This window comes from Ixodes scapularis, unplaced genomic scaffold, assembly GCF_016920785.2.
Source record: "Ixodes scapularis isolate PalLabHiFi unplaced genomic scaffold, ASM1692078v2 PGA_scaffold1__304_contigs__length_218370807, whole genome shotgun sequence".
In the NCBI taxonomy this organism is placed as follows: Eukaryota; Metazoa; Arthropoda; class Arachnida; order Ixodida; family Ixodidae; genus Ixodes; species Ixodes scapularis.
In genome coordinates, this window is record NW_024609846.1 from 71,141,372 (window position 1) to 71,157,135 (window position 15,764).

A 15,764-nucleotide genomic window follows, 5' to 3' on the forward strand; every position below is an offset into this window, starting at 1 on the left:
GCAGACCTCAAAAGACTTACGTTTGAAGGTTGACAAGCTGGCTCGATGTAAACAGTAGATATACGGAGATGTTGATCATTGTTACCAGTGGCCATCACCGACTTGTTATGCCTGGTTCACTTGGTCCGATTCTGCTTGCGATTTTCAGTATCGACGTCGACCATCTCAGCTACGGTTCACGATTTTGCAGCCCAAGCGACGTCGTGAGTGAAAATTGCGAGCGAAATCTCATCATGCGAATCAGGCTCTAGCGTACATTCTGCGGCGTACACGCGGAATGAATCGCCGCATTTCACGTTATTCACGCGAAGTTTTGCGGTGTAACGAGCCCCAGTAATTTCAGTGACGCCGCTCAAGTAGTCAGGCATCGCCAGGAAGACGTAGAATCAACAATTCGAACACAAAAAAGGGCTGGGGGACTCACACCGACGGCGAAAATATCCAATTCCAATGGTTTGTTTATGGGCAACGGCGAGCTACTTGCCCACACCCCCATCGCGCATGCGCGGCGTCGGTGGTGTCCGCTAGGGGCGCTCCGGTTTGTTTGTAAACATGAGTTGATGTATAAACTAGACGTCTGATGCTGGGGTACTCTCTCTGCACTCTGAAGTCGCCGAGTAAATGTAGCATGGTGTAACTGGAAGACACTTTTATTTGTGTTCCTAAAATTAATTCACCTGATACGAATGGACAATTGATCTCGTGTTCTTATATATTTTTCTCAAATACCCCCAGTCCTAGAGGCATTACAGGTGGGAGTGGGTGTTATCGAGGTGATTTGTTATAACACTCCAAAACAAAGTGCCGTTGCTGATTGTGACAATCTTAACCGGAAGGTCGTTTCAACCAACGATGGCGTCAGGAAGGGAAGTATAAAAGTGCGTTGTGGAGGCCATGGTGCAGCGGCCAATGAAAGCCCCCGTCGACCCACCCCAGCCAATGGAATCGAAGGCGCCGGAAACCGGGAGCCGTTTTCGCGCCTCAAACTGATGACGTCAGCTCGCTCCGTAAGGCAGTTAATGCTTTCGTATTAATAAGCCAAAGTGTTGATATATAATTGTACTTCATGAAACTGTACGTGTTGCAATGAACATTTTACTCTATTATATTCTATACTAACTTGATCCCACTCTAATCGCTATTCTACTAGTTATTAATACCAGAAAAATATTTTCAAATCTCCTATTTTACAGCAATAGCACAGGAGGCATGGCCTCCTGTGCTATTGCTGGCTACCTTCTATGGTGGCTGATGCGGCTAAGGAGGCTATTCCGTGGCTGGTCTCTTCTCTCCAGTTGTATCTACCCTCGGCTACGGATATGGACTTGGTTAGGGCTATTGTCTATGTCATGGCCACCGCCTTGGTTACGCTCAATTTAACTTGAACACTCAGTTGGAAAACTCACCGTTGAAAGCTGGGCCACTAACGTCCACGAAGACCGAGCAAAATACGAAAATAGCGGCACCCTTTAGCCACAAGTTGAAACATGAATATTGCCTTATAAGGCTACTGCTAAAGTCACTGAATCTTTCCAAAGTACCGAGTTTCCCAGGCTCGTGGTGCCAGGATGGCGGCTTAATCTTGTTTCCCTATTGTTGTCACCTTAAGCTTCTAGAAAGCATGCACTTGTTAGTGAGCGCGTTGGTAATGATTTGGGTTTAGAAAGAGTTATATGCGTAAAGACAGGGGACGGGATTTTTTGCGGAAAAACAAACGAAACGAACTTTTTTTGTAGGTACTTTTATCCGAGTTTATTACAATATGACAGGCGTGAGATGTTTTCTAAACTCTTTAGTTTACAAGGTTTTGTGGCGTAATTAATATTGTTTTTCTACAACCCTGTCCAACCGGTGATTTTAGGCAGAGCGTCGGAACCTGTGCTCATCATTACCTCGGTAGTAATTCGCGGAGCGCCCGTTTGAGAGAGGGAGTCAGCACCCCTCAAACTCCTTCCACCGTACATGTGTCGGTGACAAAATTGCCCATTAAAGCCACAGTAGAACAGTCACAGTGGACGCTATCAAATGCGATTCTCCATAACAAATACAAAAAGCCGTGCAGTTCTCCAGGTGGCCGCTGCGAGAGAAATGTCGCCGTTGCAATACCCACTTGCTCGGTTCCCTAGTACGGATCGGCGCCACTTTTTCAAAGCAGGCCCTATGGCACTTTCCTAACTGAGTTGTTGTCGTAACGTTGGTTACGCTAATGGCCTTTCCGGCTATGGTCTTGGTCGCTGCTATAGACCGGGACATCTCGGGTATTGCCCTTTATTCTAGAAGTTTGAGTTCTCTATGAAATGTTCACTTGTGTGCATTTTATCTACACTTCCACAGCAAGAAATACACTAAAGTTAGTTACCTGTAGTAATTTATTGCTTATTTTTAGCGCAAATGAATTAATAATATCTTGAATTTCAAAGTCATAGCTTTAATGCGCTTAATGATATTTTTGAAACATATTTCGCATTTTTACCGTTATCTTTCGGTAATGTCCAATAGATTTTTTTTATCAAAATGCTTCCTTAAGCATGATTAGTTAAAACTTTGTTCTTCTCTGCAGAATCTTATCACCTGCGAAATCCGAGGCTAGATCCCAGCTGTCGGCACTCAATGAAATATTGATTGAACCTGAAAAAATAACAAATAAAATTATCATTCGCTACAGTCAAATGACCTAATCTGTTATATATTGGGTGAACATATATTTGGTCTTATATTTGGTTAAGACATACTGTAAAGGAAAAACTTGGGATGTCCATCTTCGAAAGGAGCAAAAGTTCCATGAGTTGTATATCAAACTTTTTAAAAATTTCTGAAATATTTCGGGCATTTTGACTTTCGGCCCTTGATTTTGATGATGAAGCGAAAAATTAGCTTCATCAACTCTAACAAAAAATTAAAAAAAAAAACATTTACCCGACGTTTTGGGACCAGTCCGGTCCCTTTTTCACGGGTGAGTGACGAAACGAAAAGAACACGCGTCGCCTAAATGCATATACGGATGTAGGGGGCTTTGCTCACGTCACGCAGTCCCGGAACGTACACTCTTAGAAAAAAGGGTTGGGATAGTCCTCCCTTAGGGGAGGAACGGTCTTGTAACCTATGTTCCTTTAGAAAGGGAGAAACTTTCGTCCCTGAAGCGGGGGAGCAAAGTTCCTCCGTCGCTTGCATCTCAATATGGCGGCCCCGAATCGAGCAAATCGAGCCCAATAAGGCTTGACGAGGACGCTACGTCTCTTGTACAAGACAAGAGCAGCAGCAGATAAAAGCTTAACACGAGCTTTCCGCAAACTGTGTTTATTTCCGAAGCCAGATTCCCCCCACAGGTACAGAAACTTGCGTTTCGGAAGCAGTTACTCAGTCTTCTCGTCGACAGCACTGGGATGTTAAACGGAGACAACCGATACCCAGTTACTTCGCGCACTCTTCGTCTTACCTTTGGTGTTCCTCGAGTCACAATTCCTTCGTCAACCGCACATCACGGACAAGGGCAAACTCAATCCGCGGTACCAAAAGCCGCTCTTGAAAGAACAAACTCGAAGCCGCTGTTTATCGCGGCGTAGCGTGAAAGGTTAATTCGCTAGCCACCAGATGGCGGGGTCAGGCAGAGTAATTGCAAGTAGCCAGGCTAGGTGGCGCTAGGTACCGCCCAATTCATGTTCTACAAAAATATTTAGCTCTTCTCAGGCCACTACTGCGCTTGCGGATCCTCTACTATACACACGTTACTCTTATTACTAGCATCAGGTGAACATACATTGAGCACATACATGGCACACACAAATATCACTACAACAGAACACCACACTAACCCGAACGCTGCACCCGTTCTCTGCGTTTCCGTCTTTTATACTGGTCGGTTTGAACGTACGGGACTTTTCGGCGAATCCCTAAGCAATAAAAAATATTCCCAGCGTGTTGATTTTTTCCCAGCAATGTCATACCTCTGAGAGTATTTGGAATGGCTCAGGGGATTAATCTCTTATTAAAAAGTAAACGCTCGATCATACCGAAATTATTTGAAAGCCAATAAATCAAGCCGCTCTAATTCGGTTCGAAGCCATGAGTTTGTTTCCACACACGGCACGTCGTAGCCTGTATTTCTATTGGTTTTTCTATTTGTGCTGTTCGCGCAAAGCTGCAATTGTCGTCTTGAATTAATCTCTGTAGAGCGGATATTCACTCAGCTGGAAGTGATGCTTCACGGGCTGATAAATCGCTTATCGATCAACTTGAATGCAGTCAAAGCCGCGACTTGCGGCAGGTGTTAAGTGTACGGAGCTACGCCGCGGCGAGCTCGAAAACTTCTAGCGCTCATCCCAGCGCGCCACTTGTAGGGCAGTTTCTCCAGGAACCGTAGTATATATAAACAGCAAAATAAAGGGAAGCTTTTTTTTCGATTTTACCTACTATTGTTTTTTAATGCCGAAATATCATACTGTAAATATACGTACTTTCCCTCATATTTTCGTGGCATTCAGTGCTTTCCCCAGAGTGCAATCGCTCTCGGGGACAAGACAATTCCGACAGTCACGTTGGCCACTGTACAATAGCGATAGGAGCTTCTACTGTTCAGGCCAGCGTTCCAACATGACGATCCGCACGTTGATCGATTGCACGTAATCCCTCAAGTGGTATAAAACTTTTTAATGTAAAGCGGAATGTCAACCTGCGACACCAAGCCACCTCCGATCACGGCCCGACCAACGGCATCAATGCCCGACAGTTTACGATATCATCTTGTTGTTACATCACTGATACGCGAACACACGGCCACATCGGCGATAATTCCTGTCTTTTGTTCACAACCCACAACACTGCCATCACGATGTTGCAGCTATGTTGCTGACACGCACAAGTACAGAACAACGTTGAACGCCGGTTGCACTCGGCATCGGAAAACAGAACCGAACTCAGGACGGAAGGCACCCAGGCTGCCGGCAGCAAACCTGCCTCTCTTGGACGCAGTTCCTGCGGTTTCCATAACGTCAAAAACGTCGACACAGTTCCGCGTGGTTTTGCAACTCTAGTGGCGTGCCGCGTGAGCGCGTGAGCCCCGCAATGCGGGGACGGCGATCTTACTCAGTGTACGTGGCGCTGCTGGCGCTGCTCCGGAACTTCGCTGTTTCTAGCGGCTTCGTTCACTCGTTTGATAAAATTAGTGAGAAAAACGTCAATGCAACCGAAATGTTCTGCACGTTTAGACTAGAAGACGGAATTACAGGCGGCCTTTGCTGCCGCTGAAGCTCAATCAACTCAACAGCTATTTATTAAACAACGTGCGCGACCTGTTCAAAAAACGAAACCGAAAGAAGATGAGTTGGGAGGGCGAAAGCTTTCTCCCGTCTGCCTGGAGAAGGAGAAAAACGTTTCGTTCCTCCCTGTTTCTCGTTTCCGCTTGGGGGCGCGTCAGTAGAAGGGAGGAAGACGCGCCGTTGCTACTTTTTTCCTACATTTTTTCTTAGAGTGTAGCTGCTGGGCAGGGAGCCCGAAGAACGATTCACATTCCGCTGTGTGTGTTGAATGAACCAAGAGTCTACGAAGAGCCGCTTTTGCCAATTCCTCTCCAAGGCCAGCACGGTGCTTCTCTCGAAGTCGATTGTGTGGCCGGCTGCTTCTGCGTACTCCGCGAGGGCGCTTGCCTCCACATCCCTCTTCCGGACATCATATTTGTGTAGCGTAAGCCTCTCTGCGAAGTTCTTTCTTTCGTCAACGTATGAGGCCGGGCAATCTTTGCATGGTATGCGGTAGACCGAGCCTTTGACCTTTTCTTCGGGGGCCCATCCTTCGGGAGGTGGCGGCGGTGACAGATTGTCGTCACGGGCTTATGAGTCACCACAGTCCCGTAGCGACCGAGGACGCGGGAAAGGGCCTAGCTGGTGCCGCTAATGTAAGGGACACAGACGCGATCGGAAGGGGGACTGCTGCGCCCTAGGGGTGGATGCCTTGATTTCTCGAGTATCCGAAGAATAAACCGTTTAGGGTCGCCGTTCTTGAGGAGATCCGATGTAACGTCCTTGATTTCCTTCTGGAGGCTTTTCTTTGTGGAGCAGGTAGCGAAGGGACGCCTGAAGAGTGAAGAGGCCACCGACGCTTTATGACGTCTGGGGTGGTGGGAATCAAACCCCAAGTATCTGCCAGTATGGGTTGGCTTCCTGTAAACAGAGGAGCTTAGCCCACTGCCACTCCTGGTTACCAGTACATCCAGAAAAAGAAGAAAACCTTTGTCTTCGCGTTCGACTGTGAATTGTAGCGACTCATCCACCGAGTTCTAGTGCTTTAGAAAACTGTCCACCTGGCTGGTTTTGACGACGCAGAAACAGGCGTCCACGTAACGCAGGAACGTTCTTGGTTTAAGGCTGGAAAGTGTCAAGAGCCTTGCTTTCGATGGCCTCCATTGTGAGGTTTGCCACTTTCACAGATAGGGCTGCCCCCTTGGCTGTGCCACTGGTTTGCTTCTAGTACTTTCCGTTAAATAAGAAGTATGTGCTCCTTAGGCAGAGCTCTAGTAGTGGGCAGATTTCGTCAACTGATAGGCAAGTTCTTTTCGGGAGTTTTTCGTCAGGCGAGAGAGCACTTCTTGCAACAGATACCGCCGATGGCACCGGGATGCTGCTGAACGAAGATACCACGTCAAAAGAGAGAAAGGTCTCGTCGTCACGTAGCTCTAAATCGGAAACAAGCTCTATGCAGTGACTAGTGTTCTGCACATACGTTGGAGTCTTTCCGGTGAGGGGTGAGAGAAGCCTGTGGAGGTAGTTGGAGACGGCACGCAAAGGTGGCGCTGTGAAGTCCACAATAGGTCGTAGTCGACTTCAAGGGAAGCAATCGACTGTGAGGGAAACAGTCGACTTCGAGGGAAGCACCATGCTAGCCTTGGAGAGGTATTGGCGAAAGCGGCTCTTCGTCGAGTCTTGGTTTATCCAGCACAGAAAGGGGAACGCGAATCGTTCTTTGGGCCCAGCAGCTACGTCTCGGGACTGCGTGCCGTGAGCGAAGTCCCTACATCCGAATGTGCATTAAGGGGACATGTGTTCTTTCCTTTTCGTCACTTGCCCGTGAACAAGGAACCGAAGTGGTCCCGAAACGTCGGGTAAATGTTTATTCCATTTTTGGTTACAGTCCCTATTTTTCGCTTTATGTCTATTCCTAACCCGGCAGAGGGCTGCCGAACGTTTACCTTCACTTTATTTTGATCCATTAACCCATACATCTGGGTTGGGTGTGGTGTTTACATTATCTGACGTCACCGAGTGCTAAGAGAGGGGTGATGCAGCCGCAACGCACCTCATTTTTTTCCCATGATGAAAAAAAAGCGAATACGGAAGTATAAGTAGAGAGCGCTATGTTTAGTTGTGTCATCTAATTCATGGAGCGATAACCGCTTCTCTTGCCTCATTGACTACATGACCTCGAGATGTTACATCCGGAGTTATATTTCTTCCTTGAGGTGACGGTTGCCGTCCATTGGTGCAATGGACGGCAACCGTCACCATGTTCCTTTGTTGGGACATTTCTTGAAGATGCGTCCGTTGATGGAACCCCAAACACGGGCATTAAATAATATTAAAGTTCCACCGATCGGACAGTTCAAACAGTCCGCTTAGCTAGCTTCACTGGACGAGAAACCACAGAGTCAAGAGGAAGGGGAACTGCTGAGAGTGCATGGTGCCTTAATCCCAGAAACACATTTTCTGGGAGTCCCAACACACCACACCGAAACGTGAGGAGATCTTTAGCAATATCTCCTCAGCAAGCAGGCGGACGTGCTTGGACGTCTGGTGGAAACAGGACGGTTGACCCCAACACATAATATTACTACTTGGCCCCCTTCTATTCTTCGTGAGGGAAGTCAGCCTTACACGACAAACCTAACCCATCATCATCTCCTTCTCTTCGCTGAGAGGATTCAAAGGCGAAGTCTCAGTCGTTTTGTAATCTTTTAGATTCAATAAAGTAATTTAAAATAATTTAGTCCACATAGTGCGAACTGTTTAAATGCCTAGGGTTAGGGCTGCGAATGTTCTCGCAATTGGGGCCGTTTTGTTGAGTCCGCTATTTTCCGGTACGCTTCCAAGGAACATTGGCCAGGGCGAGCAGGACCTAAGGCACACAGTAACGTAGAAACCTAGATTTAAAAAAGGGTGCAACTCAGACCATGAAGAGGGTCTGTAATTTAAGGGTGGAAGATTTCTGGAAATAATAGTCGGAAGTGGACATGCTTTGCGTTGTCGCGCGACGAAGAGAAAAACAGGAGGAGATTCGCAAACGGTTGCAGACGATGAACGCTTTTATCACCTCCTCGTAGGTCATATTGGAATCGCGTCCAATAAGCCTCGTAACCGCGATCGACCCGATGGGAAACCCTGATACTCACACACTACGGCGATGTGTTCTGATAGGAAACCGAAACACAACAACATTTCGCAATTGAGTGGTTTTTTATTTCACGCTGTAAAAAGCAACATATGCAGTATCTCTTTCTGCAGCTCGTTGATTTAGAGACTTTGGATGATGCTCATAAAATGTTCAATTAAAACGAAACCTCAAAAGTTAGTGATTAAGAAGTTACTTGCTTTAAAATCATTGAAGAATCTGAGTATACCGAACGTTTATAATTTTCCTAAATAGGTCCTGTAGCAAACGTCAACGATACATCAACATTTTTTTTTGCGTAATGTGTACTTTTCGGTGGATATATTTTGCTGGCCTTGCGTGAAGTACATTCGATGAACACAGTAAACTCGAGGAAAGTAAACTCCGTTTCAATTAAAGTCCCACAGCAGCTGGCGGTATGGTTGAATGGAGTAAATGAAGGAACACAAGAAGTGAATGGTCATGGTAACTATGATCTTCACCGAAAAAAAAATAAAACTGTAAATGGTTCAAAACGGTCACAATACTTTTTGTTTTTACTAAATCAGTGTTTGAGAAATAAAAATTGGCAGCTGGGTATTTCTATGAAGTGATCAAATTGTCATATACCGAATTGCAATGTATTAGAAATTTTGGCTTTTTGTGGCGCTTTTTATTAGCACTACGATTAATCGTGTGTCACGTGGTTACGTGATATCATGGTGTCAAGACATGCTGTCAAGTAATGTCACGTCACGTTGCCGCGTAAAGTAGTCGCTTGTCACTGACAGCATAGAGTTGATATAAAATCAAATTTTCAATAGTGTCTGGTGCAAATCAAGAAGGTGGGGCGAGTGAAAAGAAGGCCCAGGAGCAGGAAGCAGGCAGATCGCTGGAAAGAGGAAGAGGTTTCACCCCGTCTTCTCCAAGGTTTCGCCTGCTTCTTCCTCCCCGGCCTTCTATTCCCTTCCTCTACCTTCTTTAGTTGCAACGGAATATAGATGTATAAGCTTTGACGGTGTATATAGATCTATAACGACGGAGTGAAGTGCCCGTGCTGTATATATATATATATATATATATATATATATATATATATATATATATATATATATATATATATAACGGGCATGGGTGGCGGGAGGCCGAAGGCGTGGGATTACAACTGAGAAGAAAAAACCCTTAGTGAAAACAGCAACAACGGACGATTTAATCTTCGCCGTTTCGGCCTGAGCCGGGCATTCGTCGTGTATGTATATATATATATATAGATATATCAAAATCTAAAATTATAAGGATATACCGCTTTGTGTTCGGAACTCAGGAATGCTGATTTTCGCCAATAACTTAAAACTGTGCGGCAAGGTAGACAATGAGAATGACTGCTTATTGCTACCAAATGACATCAGCCCCATTGAGAAATATGGTTTGATTATTCGACTGAAACTGAACTCCAAATTAGACGCTAGAATTGTCTCTTACTACGAAGAAGGAGAGCCTAATTTTCAACTAAAATCTTTTTTATGAACAAATAAGGCAAGTACTTACGTGCGTGATGTTGGCGTTCTCGTAGATTCTGGATTAGACATTTGTGCACATGTTTCGCGCATTGTTAACAAAGGACTGCGACACCTGGGCGTAATTTTGCGGCTTACGAGAAACTTTTGTAGTCGCGAATTCCTCTTTAGCCTCTATTTTGCGCTTGTTCGATCAGGCGTTGAATTCTCGTTGGTGGCATGGAACACTGTTGAGGTGTCGCAAAGTAATTTTATTGAAAACGTTCAACGTAAGTTTATGCGAATTTTGTGCAATAAGCACAATGGCAGCCGTCCCTTTTACAGCTAGAAGAATCTAGCGGTGGACCTCAATTCGTTGTCGCTGTGCGATCGAAGGATGGAACGATATTAGAGAGTTTTAGGGAACCGTTTTTGCACATCCGATACGGTACGATGGGCCCTCCGGTACGAACTGCGCATGCGCCTGTCTTCAGCGATCTTACCGTAACGCGCTGGTGGAACCGTAAGGCACGACCGGCACGACCAATGGCCGACATGGACAGTCTCGCTTGGTTGGCAAAACGGCTATTTCGCTGGCGGAGAGCGCGTGCCGGGGCTCCAAACATGAATAAAATAAATCGTGGCAGTGCTAGGCAGGAGCGCCATGTGTGACACCAAGTCCATAAAGTTTGAGTCAGCAAATAAGAAAAAGAACAAAACGCAATAGCACTTTTTCAATAGAAATAAATTGGGGTTTAGCGTACCGTGATCTCGCCTCCTCGGTAGCTCAGTGGCTTGGAGCGCTGATTTCTTGAGCTCATAGGGGACCGGTGGTGGACAGTTCGAATCCCGCTGGCGCAGACACATTTTTTTTTTTTTTTTTACATATTATAAGTTTTTTTTTTTTTTTTTTTTTTTTTTTTTTATACAAACATTGGATGTGCATTTCGAGCACTTATCACCCGTTTTTTACAGCTGCTGTTAGGACTGAGGATTATCTGTGGTGGCAACAGAGTGAGCAACAGCCTTCTGCATCATGGCTCTGGATACTTTTTAGTTTAAAAATGTTGCATGAATTAAAAATTTCTGTACAAATGCTAATCACATATATCCTATGAAACGAGCCCTTTGAATATTGGGTGATAGTTTTAATAAGTGTACAGCAGTAAAGTTACAGGTTTTCCTTTATATTTTCTTCGTGGTCGTACCGTGCACGGCGCAACGATCGGTACTCGGGCGTACGACCGTGATCGTCTGCTATCTGCACCGTAAGAGAGCAACATGAGCGCCGCATCTACCTCCGTCCCTCCGCCTCTTCCTCGCAAGCGATTTAAAGTAGTAGACAACATCTTTCTACTTCAGGAGCTGCTAGGCGCTACTCCGTTTTCGCTCCAGCACTTTGGAATGACGCAGCGTTGAAAAAGAACTTATCGTTGCGAGGAGCGAAGGAACGGATTGACCTCCTCGTAAATAAAAATAGAGATTTAAGACGTACTGAAAGATACGTCATTTCAAAAATATACACACTGTATGGAAAGTAACAAATTCCCAGAGTCCCTTATGAATATAGAATCCACTGGGGTACTAAAAAGGAAATTAAGGAATTGGTGTCAAGCATTTGAGCTGTAGATATCGTAGCCTAACCGTTGGAGATATTTCGTACTTTTATTTCATTGTTGCGTGAGTAGACTTGGCTATAAACACCTATATTTCATGCTCTAAAGTGTTCCTTTTTGTATTTATTTGTGCTGCTAATTTCGTGTTCCTTTCATTTTTTTTTTTGCGCTGCGGAGTGTTTTTTTTTTGTAACAACATGTATTGTAGTTGGTCGCCTGGCCCCACATACAAACGGAATGCTGCTTTTGTGGGCCAGCTCTTTATTTTGTATGACTTGATCTTAAAATAAAAATTGAATTAAATTGAAAATTGAATTGAAAATTGAATTGAATTAGCTTTGTACAAGAAAAATGGCCGCATCAACTTAAGAAAGTGAGTATATTTTGGTTATTTTTGTATTTTCTTCGCGATTTAATATTTCGTTTTATTTGTCCATAGCTTTCTTAATACTCCATCCTGCATTGGGCCTCGAGGGAAAAAGACAGGATCGCTAGCAGACGACTTCGAATGTTGATGATAAGCGCGCGCGAGCGTGTTCTTGTGCCAAATCGAGTTTGCTTTCGGCAACGTTTCAGCATATCAGGAGGTGGTTGGTGTAAACATCATATTTGTTGATGTAAAACACCGAAGTTTGCCCGCTGAGAGCGCATGATCTATTTGAAAACAAGTTACCATGTACGGTCGAGGCATTATTTTATTCCCCAAGTATGTAAATCTGGTAAACTGAAAGAAAAAAAAAAAACCAAAATAGGCTGGCACATCATTCGTGGTATCCGCACATCATTCCTGGTATCACAACTTTTTTGTTTACTCAAAAGCTACGCCAAGTTGAACGTCCTATGCCTTGCCGTCAACAAGCGCCTTCTCTTAGTGTATCGGTGCTCGGTGGCACCCGAAAGAAATGCGACTGACTCCGTGTCACGGCAAACCAAAAAGAATGTTTATTCCCTCGTGCCCCTGCACAAGTCACGGGCCCCACGGCACGCGCGTGCGTGCCTCGCTTATAGAAAGCGGGAAGTTCAAAAGAGACTCACGCCACACTTAGTGCGCAGACAGTCGTACAAAATCACTTTTTCTAAATTGCTTTCGCTGAATAGAGCCAACTCCAAGTCATGGTCAAAAAGATCGAGCGCCATTGTTGTCGGAAAGCTCGTCTGCTTCTTTAGCAGACGAACATTTTAGAACTTCGCTGTGCTAGGGGCGACACGCCGTGGTGCGCCAGTTTTTGTATTACGGAAGCGCATTCATTCCAGTAAAAAAACGAGACGAACTATAAGTAGGTATACTAATTTTTTGGTTCTCTATATATTTAGGGTGCGATCTTTATTTACTTAAGTTTCTGCGATTTGTACAAACAAACGCAAATTTGTCTTTTCTCGATGAGGCGGATGCAGGTTTCCGTTGCCAGGGGGCGCGACCTGCACCGATCGTCTGCTATCGTCTGCAAATACGGTTCCCCCAAAGCCGTTTCAGGGCACACGATCGGTCCACACGCCCGATCCAAGGTATCGATCGTTTTTGTTTATCGATCGTATTTTGTTCCGGTTCCCTAAAACTCTCTATTAGCATTTCCTGCACCAGGTTGTACGCGGCTGCGTTGGCTGCGCAGAGTTGCTGACGGCGCTGAACTTTCGTGTACCATCGAGGCGAACGTCCAGGTTCCGTGACACCTTTTATTCTCATGTACGAGAAATTTACTCCATCACACGTCAGTAACAGACGCACAACACTTTATTCATTAAAGTGTAGATTTTTTTACAACTTTATTGTTTTCTTTTTCACCAGGACAGAGCACTGCTGCCAAGGTCACGTGGCTGTTGGCAGGCACACAAACAAAATATATCTCCCTATCTATCTAGATAATCTCCCAATGCACATTTTTTTTCCATTCGTCTCTTTGGTGAGTATTGTGTCGTGTTACAAAAAATGACCACATCTCCACGTGGTGAATGATGTTGATTGGGGCGAAGTTTCGGTGGTGCTGATGATACAGATTTTATTGTTGATACGTAGTGCTGATGGTGCTGATTTTTTTTAATTGCGCATAGGTAGTTCTGAGTTTCGGGTTGCGTTTCGACTTAATTATTCACCATTTAATTCAAAACTGTCCGAATAATTTTTTACTGTTGGAATACAACCAGGTCGAGTATAAGGTTCATAAAAATAATTAGAAGATTTTTCTCAGTCAAATTTTAATTTCAAGTTGTCTAACAAAATCAAGGTATCTTAAAAATTTGCTTCGGTTTGGAGTCCCTGTCTGGACCCAAAATGGCGGCGTAAGGTGTTTTCCTTTAAAGGTAAGATAGAATATATTTATGCTTGATTGCATGCAAACGTAAAATTATGTGGTAAGAATGGCTTTTTTTCAGCAATTTTTTGAAGTACAGGAGGTTTTCTCAAATTTTTGGCACTTTGGAGCATGACGTCAGCAAAAATAAACATAATTCAGCCCTCAAAAATAGCCATCCTTACTTTCAAATGTGTCTTTATTCATATTATTTTTTTCAAGCATATCCAAAATATGACGAAAATTGCCGTCTCCTTTGGCATGGAATGACCCTACTGCTTTATGGTCCGTAAAATTTAGAGCCAGTGGTTCTTCTAGAGGATCAGCTTGGATCCGCTAGAAGCCGTGGGAACGCATCTGCACCGCTTAAGTTAACGGTCCATGTCAGAAAGAGAATATGTGGTATGGATCGTGGTTATATACGCAGTTGAGCATTTGGCCACAGGGCCCTCTCTTCTATAAATGTTGAGCCGATGCATGCAAACTATAACGCGATTCTATACGCATTTGACCCCAGCGCCCATTCCTGTATAGACGTTGAGCGGCTACTTGCAACGTTTCATTCATGATATCCCCAGCTCTTCAGTTACTACCACATCTCAGAGCCCCCTACTCGTCCCGCAGTCGTGGTCGAGTGGTTAAGGCGATGGATTTGAAATCAATTGGGGTCCCCCCGCACAGGTTTGAATCCTGTCGACTGCGCAAACATATTTTTTTTTCTTTTTTAAGAAGACAGATGGGGATAGCAATCCATGTGAACACGGACGCCGGACGGACAGGGCTAGACCCTAAGGAGCTTCGCCCCTAAAAACATAACAGGTCCCGAAGACTTTTTCACCACTCCAGAATGACATTAATAAAAGAACCGACTTGTGCGTTACATGGCTGAGGACTCTTAACATCAACAAATATAAATGCAGGTGTTTCTTTCTCTATCTTATGGCCAATCGAAGTTTAGATTTCAGTTATTGCCCTTGCATATGCTAATCAGTATAACTCTCAACGGAGGGGTTCACATTTCTTCTGCTCTGTCCATAAACACATATTAATACTATCATTGTTTCAGCAAACCGCAGTTCACAATATTTGATCCGCAACTGTAATGTCGCCTCATGTCGCCTTAAGCGTCTTATCTGCATCACCCTCGTACACACAAAAATTAGTATATGGGCCTTCGGTTTTTAGTATTAACAACTCATATTAGCAAACCTAATTGAATCCATTCAGAACCGAGCCGTTCGTTTCATGATTACGTCTAATTATTTGAGTTTGTCCAGTGTGTATGCCATGAAAGCTCAACTTAACATTCATAACCTTCCGACCCGTCGTAACATATCCGTTCACTGTCTTCTGCACAAAGGTCATAACCAGCCAACCTTATATCATTCCCATTTCACCCGCAATCTCACGTTTTTCCAAGGTTTCATAATTCCTGCAAAAATAGCCCGACATAAATTCAGCTCAGCGACCTACTCTGTTTGTCCTTTCCCACGACATTCTTGTTTGGACGAGCTCCAGGATGATAGTGTCGCAATCAGCAACGTCGCCTTGATTCGAATTGTTATTATAAATAACTTCACAGTACCCACTCCCCCGGCAATGCTTCTAGCCCTGAAGGTATTTGAAATAAATATGTAAAGACACAAGATATCACTTGTCTACTCGTATAGGGTAAATTAACCTTAGGAACATAAATAAGGTGTGATCCAGTTACATCACCATGCTATATTCACTCGGCGACTTCATAGTGTAGAGAGAGCACCCAAACAACAGGTGTTTAGGTTTGTGAGTTGAAAAACTGGTGTCAGGTTGCTCGAGATATAACAAATCTTTTTTGATACAATTTTCATATGCATGTAAAAGTTCTCAGTGCTTTTTGTAGAGGAAGAGCCGGAAACACTGTTACGATATAACGTAAAATGCTTCGCCAAATAAGGAACATTTTGGGGAGTTGATTGGATGAGAGTAACTTTATTTTAATTCCTTCCATTCTTTGCATAAGCACTCTT

At 44.4% G+C, this 15,764-nt stretch overlaps 1 non-coding gene across 1 annotated transcript; it reads left to right on the forward strand.

Moving 5' to 3' along the window:
- Nucleotides 1-14,375: 14,375 nt before the first annotated feature.
- Trnas-uga lies at nucleotides 14,376-14,457 on the forward strand. Its single transcript has one exon. It is a non-coding gene; the product is annotated as a tRNA-Ser (tRNA).
- The last annotated feature ends 1,307 nt before the right edge of the window (nucleotides 14,458-15,764 follow it).